Source organism: Antechinus flavipes, chromosome 1, assembly GCF_016432865.1.
Source record: "Antechinus flavipes isolate AdamAnt ecotype Samford, QLD, Australia chromosome 1, AdamAnt_v2, whole genome shotgun sequence".
NCBI classification, from domain to species: domain Eukaryota; kingdom Metazoa; phylum Chordata; class Mammalia; order Dasyuromorphia; family Dasyuridae; genus Antechinus; species Antechinus flavipes.
In genome coordinates, this window is record NC_067398.1 from 262,265,768 (window position 1) to 262,281,673 (window position 15,906).

General features: G+C 33.3%; 1 long non-coding RNA gene across 1 annotated transcript in view; it reads left to right on the top strand.

Moving 5' to 3' along the window:
• The window catches only part of LOC127564516 (uncharacterized), a 46,860-nt gene that overhangs the window by 6,419 nt on the left and 24,535 nt on the right, over positions 1–15,906 (top strand). The window lies entirely within an intron of this gene.

Consider the following 15,906-nt stretch of genomic DNA (forward strand, 5'->3'; position numbering starts at 1 on the left):
TTGAAATATAAAAATTCACACAGAATTAAGAAGAGGCTGAAGCAAATCAAATATGCTTAAACTAAATTTAAAAAAGGGGTGACAATTGTGTTTAGAAAAGGCAACAACAAAAATAGTTTTAAAAGAGATAAACAGGGAAATAACATTTTGCAGGAATTTAATTCTTAAAATACAAATGCTAAATGGTATAACATCTAAATAGGGAAAAAACTAGTAAAATTGTAATAGATCCTCAATATGCCCATCCCTAGAGCCAAACAAATAAGTTTAAAAATCAGCAAAAAAGATAGAATAGAATTTTAGAAAAGTTAGATATAATAGATATCTGATGATTATTGAGAGAAAATAAAAAGTCCAAATTTTTCATAGTTGCTCTGACACTTTTACAAAAATCATACATGTATTAAAACATATAAACCTAACAAAAATGCAGAAAAGCAACAAATTAAATGCATCTTTGAGTGATATAAAATATAAAATAACCAGATTAATAAAACATGAAAGACATTTAAATAACTCAATCTCAAAAAAAATCACAAATCAATTCCCAAAGGGGGAAAAACTTCTGGATCAGATAGATTCACAAAAGAATTCTATCAAACATTCAAAAAAACAATTCCAATATTATACAAACTGTAAAAATAGCAAAAGAAGGATCCTACCAAATTTCTTCTCTGACACAAATATGGTCTTGATATTTAACCCATGGAGAGTCAAAAGAGATAAATAAAACTATAAATAGCCTTTAATATATTATTGCTAAAAATTTTAAATATATGTTATATGTTAACAAAGAGGCTACAGTAACATATCACAAAGATAATACACTAAAAAGGTTTGATTATACCAAGAATTGCGGGTTGGTATAATATTAGGAAAACTATGAACAATATTGACCATATTAATAACAAACCAACAAAAACACAATTGTATCAATAGATGCAAAAAACTACAACTTTTGACAAAATGAAACATCCTTTTCTGTTAAACACATACACACTATCCTGGGGAATATAAGAATAAATAAATCCTTAACATATTAAATAGTATGTATCTAATCAGGGATGAAGCAAAAATGTCCATTTTCACAATTCTATTTGACACAGTGATAAAAATATTAGTCTTAGTAATAAAATATGAAAAAGAAATAGAAGGGATAAGCATAGATATAAAAGAAATAAATTTATCACTTCACAGATGGTATGAGGATATACTTAGAAAACCCTAATGAGTTAATTGAAATAACTTTAGGAAAGTTGCAGAATATAGAAATAACTTTATACAATCATTAACATTTCTGCATAATAACAACAATAAAACTCAGAAGAAATAGAATAACTTTCTATCTCTTAGAAAATCAGAATATATGAAATACTTGAGTGTACCTACCAAGACAAACAGGAATGGAACTATATGAATACAACTACAAAATAGCCTTTATAGATATAAAGCAAACTTCAATAACTAGAGAAATAACAATTACTCATTGATAACCTGAGCCAATGTAGCAAAAATTCTACCTAAATTAATTTATTCAGTGTTATACCAAATCACCAAAGAATTACTTTATAGATCTAGGGAAAAATAAAATTTATTAATAATAAAGTCCAATGGGGCACTTTTCAACAATGAGATAATTGAGACCAGTTCCAATGATCTTGTCATGAAGACAGCCTCCTATACCCAGAGAGAAGACTGTGGGAACTGGGTATGGATCACAACATAACATTCTTTTTGTTGTTTGCTTACATTTTGTTTTCTTTCTCATTTTTTTTCCTTTTTGATCGGATTTTTCTTGTGCAGCATAATTGTGAAAAATAAGTATACATATATTAGATTTAACTTTAATATATTGGATTTTTTTTTTTTTTTTTGATGAGGCAATTGGAGTTAAGTGACTTGCCCAGAGTCACACAGGAAGTGTGAAGTGTTAAGTGTCTGAAGCCAGATTTGAACTTAGATCTTCCTGACTTCAGGGCTGGTACTCTATCCACTGCACCATCAAGCTGCCCCAGTATAGATTACTTGCCATCTAGAGTAGGAGGTGAAGTGGGGGGAGAAAGAGGGAAGAATTTGAAACACCAGGTTTTGCAAAGATCACTGTTGAAAAATTATCCATGCATATGTTTTGAAAATAAAAAGTTGTAATAAAAAATAAAATCCCCAAATCTCAAGGGAAATAATGAAAAGAAGTGGGAAAGAAAGGAATCTAAAATACCAAATAATAAACTATACAAGAAAATAGTTATTCTTCAAACAATTTGGTACTGGCTAAAAAATATGTCAGTGGAACAAATTAGGTATCTTATGGAAGAAAAAATATCTGGGAGTCTAGTATTCAGTAAATCCAAAAACTCACTATTTGGCAAAAAACTGTTGAGAAAACTGGACAGATCTGGCAGAAATTAGATTAACATCTTTCACCTTATACCAAGACAAATTTCAAACAAATACATCCCAGATTTGAAAGGTTATACCATAAAACAGAGAAATAAGGAAGAAACTATCATCTTTCAGATCTTTGCATAAAGGAAGAATTTATGGCCAAATAAGGAACAGAGAGGATAACAAGATAAAACAGACAATTTTGGTTACATAAAATTTATGTTTTTGTACAAATTTTATGCTGCTAAGATTAGAAGAGAAACAGTTAACTAGAAGGAAAAATCTTTGTAGCAAATTTCTATGAAAAAGATCTCATTTCTAAGATAAATAAGGAACTAGTTCAAATTTAAAAGAATAATCATTATGCAGCTGATAAGTGGTCTAAAGATATTAACAGGCAGTTCTCAAGAGAAAAAACCCACAAGCTATCTATATCCTTATTTAAAAAACAAAAAGATGTTTCAAATCACCAATAGCTAAAGAAATACAAAGTTACTCTGAGATTTCCATTCATACTCATCAAAATGACAAAACTGACCAAAAAAAAGAATCACAAATTTGGAGGAACTGCAAGAAAAAGGATACACTGATAAACTGTTCTGGGAGCCATGAATTGAGCCAACAATTCTGAAAAGTAATTTGGAATTTTACACAAAAATTCATTAAATGTTGCATATTCTTTGACTTAGCAAAAGAGGAAAAGATTCTATATGCACAAAAATATTTATAGCAGTTCTTTGATGGTGGCAAAGCATCAAAAAACTAAGGGAGTGCCTATCTTTTGTGAAATGATTAACAAATTATGGTAGTAATGAAATACTATTGTGCTATAAGAAATTAAATAATTTCAGAGCGATCTGGGAAAACTTGTATAAACTGACTCAGGGTAAAGGAAACAACTAGAAGAACACTTTAAACTATAGCTTCAATATTTTAAATGTGAATGACTATGAAAGACAACAAATTCAAATATTAGTTCATATGATTGTTCAAGAAAGATCCTGCCAATCTCATGACAGAGAAATGATGGACTAATATTCAGAATAAGAAACATATTTTTGGATGTGGTCAATGTGGAAATTTGTTTTCTTTGATTATGTCTTGATTATAATACAAAGCTTCTGTATTCCTGTCTTTCTTCTGTCTTCTAAATAGATTGGGGAGATAAGGGGAAGGGGAGGGAATTGCTTGTTAATAGAAAAAAATGAAAAATTATTTTTTAATTAAAATACTTTTACTTTTACCTAGAACAGCTACATTTTTTCCTTTTGTAACAGTGATATGCAAGAAAATTCATTTTATTGATAAAGACATTATTAGTCTCTAGGTCTGCCAAATCCCCACCCCTTACCCTTTTTTAGGAGACGGTGTTAAGTCACTTGCCCAGAATCACATAACTAGCAAATTTCTTAGCAATATTTGAACTCAGGTCTTCCTGATTCCAGGACCAGTGCTCTATCCACAGCACCACCTAGTTATCCTCTATTTTGTTCTCTTTCATAACAATTAGGTTGGTATTGTGCAAGGAACATCTAATTACTAAATTAATGTCATACGTTCTCCTAGGAAACTATTTTATTTCTGTGAAGATTATCATCACCACTGTCTCTTCACCAAATCATTCATTAGATCCTATTTCTTAATTTTTTATAATCATAAAGCCATCTAATGAAGCAATTTCAGATTATCCAGATGGAATTAAAGCACCAAGTACAAACTTATTAGTTTGTTTGCTATATCAATGTGTTTCCTGTGATCTAGTAACCTAATTACTGCATGCCAAAGGTCATTTTTTTCAAAATGAGAAAAACTAGCAAAATTGGATAAAAATCTAGTTACTGGGGACAAATAAGCTTAAAGATGACACAGAAGTATCTTTTGTCTTTCTTCTTTCCTCCCTCCCTTCTCATTCTAGAGGTAGCTTGCTAGATTGTAAAGCAATTCTATATTACAGTAAAATATGCCCCTTGATCAGAGAATCCATATCATAGTTGTGTACCTTAAGAACTTGAACCAGCTGAGATTGTCAAGAGTTCTAGAATCTCGAAGTAATGAGTTATTTATAAATGAGCACTGAATTGAGATTGGGCCACCCCAAACCATCCAGATATTTTAAAATATCCCACAATGATATTAAAAATACTTAATGTAGATTATTTACAAATGTAAAGCAATGAAATCAAAACATAGCAAAAGGAAATGATTTGCAGACCTTTGTAACGAGCCTGGAGAATCTGATGAACCTATTTTCAGTTTCTTGCTCCATCTACAAAGCCTTGCTACTTCTTCTCAAAGAGTCTTCTTAATCATAAAAGATGAGGAAGGAAGCTAGCAAGAGTAAATAACTCTGACCTCAAGGACTGCCCCCTGACCTCATTAACTAGAAATGCTGTGACTATAAAATTTTCATTATACACAAAAAATGGAAGGCAAAAACATGAAAATTACATAGAAACTCAAGGATAATCTAGACATTTTATTATGTTCAGGAATTCAGTCAGAGAGAGGAGGATATAGTGAAATATCACTGAATTTGGAAGATCTTGCTGTTATTCCTTTTTTGTTCTTATTTAGTCATTTTTTCAGTGGTATCCTGAGACTTTATTTGGGGTTTTCTTGGCAAAGCTATTGGAGTGGTTTGAATTTCCTTCTCTACCTTAATTTTTCAGATGGAGAAATGAAGCAAACAAGGTTGAGTAACAACTTGGCCAGGGTCAGTATCTGATGCCAGATTTGAACTCAGGAAGATGAGTCTTCCTGGCTTCAGAACTAGTGCACTACCCACTGCATTACCTAGCTACCCTAGTTCAATTATTGACCAGGTGAATAAATTAGTTATCATCTTTGACCCCATCTCTTTAAGTGTTAAAGCTCTAGATCTCAAAGATTATGTAAATGAGGCCCCAGTTCATACAAGTAGGAAGCAGTTCTGATTTCTGACTCCAGAAACACTGTGAAATTAAGTGATGTTAACAATTTTTGTAATACCTATTTCACAGGAGTTTTCTTACGAAAATATTTTAGGGGCAGGTAGGTGGTACAGTGGATAGAGCACCAGCACCTCAGTTCAAATCTGACATCAGACATTTAATGCTTCCTAGCTGTGTGACCCTAGGACCCCAATTGCCTCAACAAAAAAATTAAAATATATATGTGTGAATATATATATATTTTAATTAGAAATGTTATGTAAATGTTAGGTAGATAGGCTGCTAGATGGTACATTGGAGTCCAGAAGTCTTATAGTCAAAGTTGGCCTCAGATACTTTCTATTCTTTCTCAGTTTCCTCAGTTTGCATCCCTTATTCCTCAACTATTATCCACTCTAAAAGAATATAACAACACCTATCTTGAAGATTCTTATAATATTTATAAATGTTAGCTAAGTTTAAAGTTGTTTTTCAGTTGTGTCCAACTCTTTGCAATCCTTTTTGGAGTTTTTTTTGGGGGGTTCTAACAAAGATACTAGAGAATTTTGCTATTTCTTTTTCCAGCTCATTTTATAGATGAGGAAACTGAGGCAAACAGGGTTAAGTGACTTCCTCAGGGTTATACAGCAAGTAAGTTTCTAAGGCCAGAGTTGAATTCAGGTCTTCCTAAATCCAGACTTAGCACTCTATCCACTGTGCCACCAAGCTGTCCTTGTAAACCTTAAAATGCTATATAAATGCTAGATAATTATTATTATTGTTATATATATGTGTGTGTGTATACACACCCTTATTGCCCTTCTTTATCTGACTCCTCACTTTTCCTTACTCCCCTTAGCTTAACAAGACTGCATCTTTTGGATAATATTTTCACAGAAAATAGAGTTATCTATACCACTTTTTTTCCCTAAAATTTAAGAAATCTGTGTGTGTGTGTGTGTGTGTGTGTGTGTGTGTGTGTGTGTGTGTGTCCCAACAGGTACTAATGTAAATTGTTTTCTAAGATTCAGAAATATAGGACTTAACCATGACAAATATAGCCAGGGATAGTACTCCTCAGATTGGGTATGGAGCTTTTCAAATAAGAGAGGTTATTTAACTATGATTTGAGCTGCCGTCTAGTGCATTCTTTAACAACAAATAGCAAAGTCTTTAGTTGGGGCAGAATAGCAAAGTAAAGAATTTATGTCAATCAGACCACAATATATCTCTAACCTGTGGATGGCTGAAGCCTAACAAAGCAGACAAGAGAAAGGAGAGGAAGTTTAATTTCAGAGTGAGGAAAACAGGTTTGCAAAATGAAGTTTTTCTGAAGAGGGCTTGTGGCTTGTGGGTAGGGGGAGAGTTTTTATACATGAAAACCACAAAAAGGCAGCACCCAACACAGTTAGTCTTAGGTCTTGAGTAAAAAGTTCCCAAAGCAAGCCAATGCATGTAGGTATTTTGGGAACAATTTAGATATTCTTGGGTCCTGTGGGAACAGTCCCTAAGTTATTGGAATCATTGAACTTGTGATTATTTCAGTTTTAGAACTGTCATGGCAGGAGCAGGAATGAGGTCCTGGTTTCAAGCACAGGAGTTGTTCAGAGTCAGGAGAGATTGATCACTTTCTGCTGCAGCATATTGGCAGCTTCTGGCTCTTAGATCCTGGGGAAAAAGGGGAGCTACAACAAATTTAAATAATTATTGATTAATATAGAAATCATAAATCCCTTAGAGAACACCTCGTGCTGGTCAAAGCAATACATTTTGTCAGAGGCTAAGATCATCTAGAGGGTGAGTGCAATGGATTATTGTTATGCCAAGTTTAGGGTACAGCCTGCTTGCTGAACTTTAGCTCTGGAAAAATAGGGTGTCTTCTAAGATCTTGACATATGTAAAATATGAAAGCATCTTTTCAGTTACAAATTATAATGGTAGGAAAGATAGACTTTTTCTCACTGACATTACTTATAGAGTGAACACAATGTTTTAGATATTCTCTATTATAGAAAACATACTAGCCACTGCTTTTATCCTTAAGGAGACTACATTATTTTTTAAAAATTTTATTTTATTATAGCTTTTTATTTATAAAATACATGCATGGGCAATTTTTTAAACATCAACCCTTGCAAAACCTTCTGTCCCAAATTTTCCCTTCCTTCCTCTATCTCCTCCCCTTGATGGCAGGTAGTCCAATACTAACCAATGTTAAATATGTTAAAATATATGTTAAATCCAATATATGTACACATATTTATACAGTTATCTTGCTGAACAAGAAATATCGGACCTAGGAAAAAAACACTTGAGAATGAAAACAAAAATGCAAGCAAACAATAACAAGAAGACTGAAAATGCTATGTTGTGGTCCATATTCAATTCCCACAGTCCTCTCTGGGTGTAGATGGATCACTGAACAAGGGGAATTGGTTTGAATAATCTCGTTGTTGAAGAGAACCACATCCATCAGAATTGACCATCATGTAATTTTGTTGTTGCTGTGTATAGTGATCTCCTGGTCCTGCTCATTTCACTCAGCATCAGTTCATGTAAGTCTCTCCAGGCCTCTCTGAAATCATCCTGCTGGTCATTTCTTACAGAACAATAGTATTTCATAACATTCATATACCACAATTTATTCAGCCATTCTCCAATTGATGGGTATCCATTCAGTTTCAAGTTTCCTGCCACTACAAAAAGGGCTTCCACAAACATTTTTGCACATGTGGGTCCCTTTCCCTCTTAAGATCTCTTTGGGATATAAGCCCAGTAGTAATACTACTGTGTCAAAGGGTATGCACAGTTTGATAAATTTTTTGAGCATAGTGCAAATTGCTCTCCAGAATGACTGGATCCATTCATAGTTCCACCAACAATATCAGTGTCTCAGTTTTCCCACATCCCTTACAACATTCATTATCTTTTCTTGTCATCTTAGCCAATCTGAGAGGTGTGTAATGGTATCTCAGAGTTGTTTTAATTTGTATTTCTCTGATCAAATAGTGATTTGGAGCATCTTTTCATGTGACTACAAATAGTTTCAATTTGTCTGAAAATCATCTGTTTATATCCTTTGACCATTTATCAATTGGTAAATGGCTTGATTTCTTATAAATTTGAGTCAATTTTCTATATATTTTAGAAATAAGGCCTTTATGAGACCTTTGAATATAAAAATGTTTTCCCACTTTATTGTTTCCATTCTAATCTTGTTTGCATTAGTTTTGTTTGAACAAAAACTTAACATTTAATATAATCAAAATTATCTATTTTGTGATCAATAATGATCTCTAGTTCTTTTTTGGTCACAAATTCCTTTCTCCTCCACAGGTCTGAGAGGTTAACTATCCTATGTTTTTCTAATTTATTTATAATCTCATTCTTTATGTCTAGATCATGAACCCATTTTGACTTTATCTTGATATATGATGTTAAATGTGGGTCAGTGCATAGTTTCTGCCATACTAGTTTTCAATTTTCCCAGCAGTTTTTGTCAAATAGTGAATTCTTATCCCAAAAGCTGGAGTCTTTGAGTTTGTCAAACACTAGATTGCTATAGTTATTGTCCATTTTGTCCTGTGAATCTAACCTATTCCACTGAACTAATTTATTTCTTAGCCAGTACCAAATGGTTTTTGATGACCATTGCTTTATAATATAGTTTTAGATCTGGTATAGTTAGGCCACCTTCATTTGATTTTTTTTTTTCATTAATTTCCTTGAGATTCTTGACCTTTTTTTCTTCCAGATGAATTTTGTTATTTTTTCTAGGTCAATAAAATAGTTTCTTGGGAATTTGATTGGTATAGCTCTAAATAAATAGATTGGTTTAAGTAGTATTGTCACCTTTATTACATTTGCTCAACCTTTCCAAAAGCACTTGATATTTTTCCAATTGTTTAGATCTGACTTTGTGTGGAAAATGTTTTGTAGTTTTGCTCATATAGTTCCTGACTTCAATAGAATTGGCAAATAGATTTCCAAGGATTTTATACTACCAACAGTTATTTTAAATGGAATTTCTTTTTGTATCTCTTGCTGTTGGATTTTGTTAGTGATGTATCAAAATGTTGATGATTTATGTGGATTTATTTTGTATACTGCAACTTTACTAAAGTTGTGGATCATTTCTAATAGCTTTTTAATTGATTCTCTGGGGTTCTCTAAATATACCATCATATCATCTGCAAAGAGTGATAATTTGATTTCCTCATTACCTCCTCTAATTCCTTTGATCTTGTTTTCTTCTCTTATTGACAAAGCTAGCATTTCTAATACAATATTGAATAGTAATGGTGATAGTGGGCAACTTTGTTTCACCTCTGATCTTATTGGGAATGGTTCCAGTTTATCTCCATTACATATGATGCTTGCTGATGGTTTTAAATAGATGTTACTGAGTATTTTAAAGAAAAGTCCATTTATTCTTATGATCTCTAGTGTTTCTAATAGGAATGAGTTTTGGATTTTATCAAATGCTTTTTCTGCATTTGTTGAGATAATCATATGGTTTTTGTTAGTTTGGTTATTGATATAGTCAATTATGCTAATTGTTTTCCTAATATTGAACCAGTCCTGAATTCCTGGTATAAATCCTACTTGGTAATGGTGTATTATCCAGGGGATGATTTTCTGTAATCTCTTTGCTAATATTTTATTTAAAATTTTTGCATCAATATTCTTTAGGGAGATTGGTCTATACTTTTCTTTCTCTGTTTTTGTCCTATGTGGTTTAGATATCAATACCATGTCTGTGTCATAAAAGGAATTTTGTAGGAGTCCTTCATTCCTTATTTTTTCAAATAGTTTATATAATATTGAAGTTAATTGTTCTTTAAATGTTTGATAGAATTCACATGTAAATCCATTTGGTCCTGGAGATTTTTTTCATAAGGAGTTGATTAATAGCTTGTTCTATTTCTTTTTCTAAAATGGGCCTATTTGAGTAATCTATTTTCTCTTCTGTTAATCTGGGCAATCTATATTTTATAGGTATTCCTCCATTTCACTTAGGTTATCAAATTTATTGGCATAAAGTTGGACAAAGTAACTCCTAATTATTTCTCTAGTTTTCTTCTTCATTGGTGAAAAGTTCTCCCTTTTCATTTTTAAGACTAAAATTTGATTTTCCTCTTTCGTTTTTCTAATCAAACTTACTAAGGGTTTATCTATTTTGTTGGTTTTTTTTTCATAAAACCAACTCTTAGTTTTATTTATTAATTCAATAGTTTTTTTTTTTTACTTTCAATTTTATTAATCTCAAGGATTACATTCCACAAAAACTTATAGATATTACCCTAATGTTTTACCCCAAGTGCTATGTTTCCCCTCCCTTTTTTTTTCCTAATGTATTTTATTTTTTAATGTGTCAGGAGCCACTTCTATGCAGAAACAAGGAGAATAGTTGTGAAATAACGCATATACTGTCAAGTCATATATTGATTGGTTTTACTGAATTGCTCCCCCCCCCTTTTTTTTTAATCTTTGTTACAATTATTTGCTATCTAGGGGAGTGGAGACATGGGGGAGGGAGGGAGAAAAATATGCAACACAAAGTGTTGCAAGAGTGGATGATTTTTGCCTGTATTTTGAAAAATAAAAAGCTGTTATCATAACTTAAAAACTAAAACCTTTGTTATAAAGTATGGTTCCATGGCAATGGGAGAGGAGAAGAATATATTTGTTTTAAAATATATATCAATAAAAGCTATGTTTAAGTCATCTACTCCCCCTCTCTTTAGCAAGGCTACTCAATCTACTCTAGAGATAAAACTCTGTCTACTTTAAATTTAGCCTTACCCAACATAATTTGTTCATAAACCTGATATACTTAAATATTTAAATGATGCTGTAATCTCCTTAGTGTGGTTATTTTCTCTATCTATGCTTGCCCATTTTATGCAGCTTTTGTCCATACAATCAGTCCATATTTGCCATAGGGGGTCCACCCACTCCTTGGCTTTCTCTTGTTATCATGTAGGCCATGTGAGTCAACAGTTTTCCTTTGCTCTATGTGACCTATCTTTACATTTTTTTTAATGATACCCTTCATATCACTTTTCCTTCATAATCACTTTATAATGAGGGGGCAAGCTGATCATAACCATTATGTACTTTTCCAATGTCCTTTGGAGGTGTGATAGTAGTAGTATTTCTAAGGTCCTTGCCACATAGACTCGGCTAGTTATTCCTAAATTCATATTCCATGTAGGATAGTGCTATGAGTTCAAATGTTGGAGTTCTTGTTCTTCTCAAAGCACAGCCGGTTTAGAGGCTTAGAGCCCCCCGAATATCTCCAAATCCAAAGGTTCTGGCCTTCAGCCTCTGCCTCTGCTTTCTTCAGCCTCCAACCAACACAGAGATGGAATGTCTCTCTTGTCTCCTTCTGGGAAGCCCAGCCACCAACTACAGTGGTGTGAGATGAAGATGAATCTGGTTGTCCACTGAACTCTCCACTCATAGCTTTATCCTCTGAAAACCCTTCATCTGCCACCAGAGTCGCTCCTCTCGAGTCTAGCTGAACTCTCTTCTGCGACCAGCCAGCCAAGAGGAAAAAATGTATTCTGTCTTAGATCCCTCGTCGCTGGCCTTTTATCTGACTCTTCTGAGAGAATGGGATTATGGGTTTTCTCCCATAGTGCTCTCTGGCCCAAAGAGCTTTAAGGGAGGTGTGGACTCCCTTGAAGTTAGAAAGTTTACTTTGTGAAGCTGGCATACTTGTAACTCCAATGAGTAAAGGTGTGAACACAAGCCTTGTATTAATTAGTTCTACTTAGTACCTTGTTTCAGGTTCTGGCCAAAATCTTCTTATAAGATTAGATCAACTCTAATTAGTTAGCAGTTAGTAAGGATTCCAACAGGATAGGCTGATTTTTACTTCAAAGTCATTGAAACTGTCCAAGACATGTTTGGCTCCAGGGATTATGGCTTTAATTACTGATGTAACTTCTAGGCCATCTGAATACAAAAAGGATCAAGCGCCTGAAGAACTCCAGTTACTCCCTCATGCTTCTGACTTAGGTCCACCATTGATAACAGAGGCAACAAAGCTCCACTCAACTGAATCAAGTCTGTATCCTTGAATATTTTTTCCATACTATGTCTAGGTAAAGTTCCTTTGTTAATTGCCAAATTAACCTGGAGTACCAAACCAACCTGGTCGGCCATAGGTTATTTCATTTGATGAGACTGGCAGAATTGGAACAATAACCCTTACCAAGTCATGACCCAAAGGAACAATTATTATGAGGAAAGAGCCTGCTAATTCCACTAGCCCCACCATCAACTGCCAACTAATCACTGGTGGGCAGATAAACTCAAAAGCAGTGCTCCATTGTCCCAGATTACCAGCATCCAAATGATAAATTTTATGTTTTGTTTTTAGATTCAATAAAAAGGAAGTCCAATGGAATACTATACAGTGGTACCTCAGCACTGTTGTTAATTGGTTCCAGAAGGCATTATGAGTAGTGAAAGCATGTACAAATGAATTTTCCCCATAAGGAGTACATCTTTAATCGACAGCCTAACCATCCCTCCTCATCCAATTCCTCAAAGGGAATGTGGTGCTTCCAGATGCAGAGAAATGAGCCAGCCCAGCTGGACTCCTCCCTTTTTGGCCCAACTCACTTTCTAAAAGGAACAAGGACCTTTATATACCCCCAACTCATGCTGCCCAAGCTCTCTTGGCCCTTTCTCACTATTACTCCCCCTTTACTCCCAGCACCTCTATATAGACATGGCTCCTGTTGCTGCTGCTGCTGCCTTTCCTCCTGTTTAGCACACTGGCACTCTGTTCTCCTTCCTGTACTACTGTTTTGGGACTCAGGAGACTATATACTTCAATCACATTATCTGGTATAAACTGCCCTTCCACCTGCCTACCAATATGACACCCTTAGCCAACTTAACCTCAGCATCATGGACTCCAACCTAACAGCCCTGAGCATAGCTGCTGTCACTAGGGAGAAGCTAGTGACTCAGAAGCTCTGAGTGCTGAACAGGTGTCAAGTGCTGATGCATTTTTTTTCTCCTCCATTTGGAAGAGTTTCCAAGCACAAAAATGCTCAAGTACCACTGAATTTTTACATTTTTCAATCAAATGTATGATGGCAAGATGTGATTTACTGTTTTTGTAGGCCAGGCCTGACAGGAATTTGTTTTGCTTAACTATGCATATTTGTCACAGGGATTTTGTTTTTCATTTTTTCTTTTAAATTGTGACTGGGAGAGAGGGAGAGAAGAAAAAAGCCTGCTAATTGTGAGAGAAAGACATCATCTACAAGCTCAAAGTTCAAAAGTAGTTATCTGTGAAAAAATTTAAAGAGATTTATGAGCACTACAATAAAAGATGATCCAAGTGTTCTATGAAATTAAAATTCTTATTGCTTTTGGACAAATGATAAAAGGAATTCTTCCTACTTTATTTTCTTCTCCAAGGGGAAACTATGTACCATTTTTGCTGCAACTTCCTTCTGGTTTTGCTTATTGTGACAATGTCAAAAGTAACACAGTCATTTCCTCCAGTTGCATATCCACGTGTTTGTCATTAGAAAAGATGCTCAAATGTAATCAACAAGCAAATTCCTGTTTATAGGTGATCTACAAACAGTATTTCTTAGTGATTTCTGCCCTGTTTCTCTAAAGGTACAGCTAGGCTTTTTCACTTGTGATAAAATGTTATTGCCTACTGCTGCTAGATAAGACTTTCAAAATCAAGTGAGAGAGAATGAGAAAAAACTAAAATAAAAAAACAAGAAAAACAAAATTATGAAAAGAAAGCCAACCAACTAGAAAGGAGATCCAAACTCTAAAAGAAGAAAATAAATCTTTGAAAATTAGAATTTGACAAGTGGAAGCCAGTGAAGTTATGAGACCAAAAAATAATAAAACAAAATATAAAAAATTTTAAAAATGGAAGAGAACATGAGATATTTCATAAGAAAAAACGATCCTGAAAACCAAGAAAAAGAAGAAAAGACATAACACTAATTAGTCTAAGTTATAAAAAAAAAAAAAACCTTCATACAATAACACAAGAAATAATTAAAGAAAATTTTCCTGAATAAGAACAAGAAGAAGGGAGAAAAATAGAAATAGAAAAAAAATCCACCGATCAACATTTCAAAGACATTCTACAAGGAAAACATACAGGAATATGACTGCTAAATTTCAAAACTGTCAGATCAAAGACAAACTTTTACAAGCAATAACAACAACAAAAAGTAATTCAAATGTGCTGCAACTGCAATTAGAATTGCACAGGACTTATTAGCAGCTACATTAAAAGACTGCAGTTCCTGGAATATTATATAGAGACAAATCAAAAGACCTAAGGTTGCAGCTGAAAACATTATATGCAGCCAACTAAAGTATAAAAATGAATGGAAAAAATGAACATTCAATGAATTGTCAGATTTTCAAGATTTTGTCTCAAACATGAACTCAATGGAAAGTTAACATGTAAGAGCCATTATGGAAGACTAATTTCAAGGGACTCAATAAGAACAAACTGTTTATGTTTTATATGTGGAAATGTAAACCATATGTCTAATTTGGTCATTAATAATTGGGTAGTCCAAAAGAAAGATTGGGATAAAATGACTCTTAAAAAAAAAAGGCAAAACCTGAGGAAAGGTTAAAAACAGTAATTATGTATATGAATGAAGTGTTAGAGCAAGAACTGACAAAGAGGAATTAGATTGGGGGTGGGAGGGCTGGTAGTTCTGAAATCCTACTCATATTGTGAGTTAAAGAGGGACCAATACATAAACATCCAGAAGAGTATAATAGTCTCCAAAATCTACAGAGAAATAGGGGAAGGAATAGGATAAGTCTGGGTATAAAAGAATGTATAGATTAATAGAAGTGGGATAAAGTGTATAAATTAATGGAAATGGGATAAAGAGGGAGGGAAAGAGTTGGGGAGGAGAAAATAAGAGTAGGATGGGGGAGGGATGATGTACCTGTGTGGCCAGGGAAGTCATGAGTAAAAGTAAAGTAGAAGAGTTAGCAGGGATAGAAAATAAAAGATAGATACAAACACAATAACAATGATCAGGAGTAGAATTTATTAATCATTGATCTCAGACAAAATTTAAAAAAAGATTCTATCGAAAGAAATCTGCATTATATATCAGCCATATTAATATTGTTTTAGATGTATGTGTAGGCATATGTATATGCATATGTATATATGTGTGTATGTGCATATAAATATACACATATATAAGTATATACACAAAAATATTTATATATCCATGGTTGTTTGGGGGATGCTTGGAGCAAAAGGGAAAAAAAGAAAAAACTAAAAAGTATACAGCAGGCTACAAAGAAGCAAAATAGACAGTTATAAATAAAGTGTCTTCTATTATTATATATGCTTTCTTGAAATGGAAACTTATAATATATTTTGAATCCTCCCTTATGTTCTGTTGGGCACATGACAATTTTTTTCTTTTTCTATTTTGTTTTTTTTTTATTTTGAATTTAAATTTTAATTCTATTTTTCTATTTAAGTTTTGAACTTAAAAAAATTAAGCTTGTAAAAAAATATTGCCTTCCCCATTAGATAAGGTATCAAAGAAGAGCAAATGGTTCTTAAAAG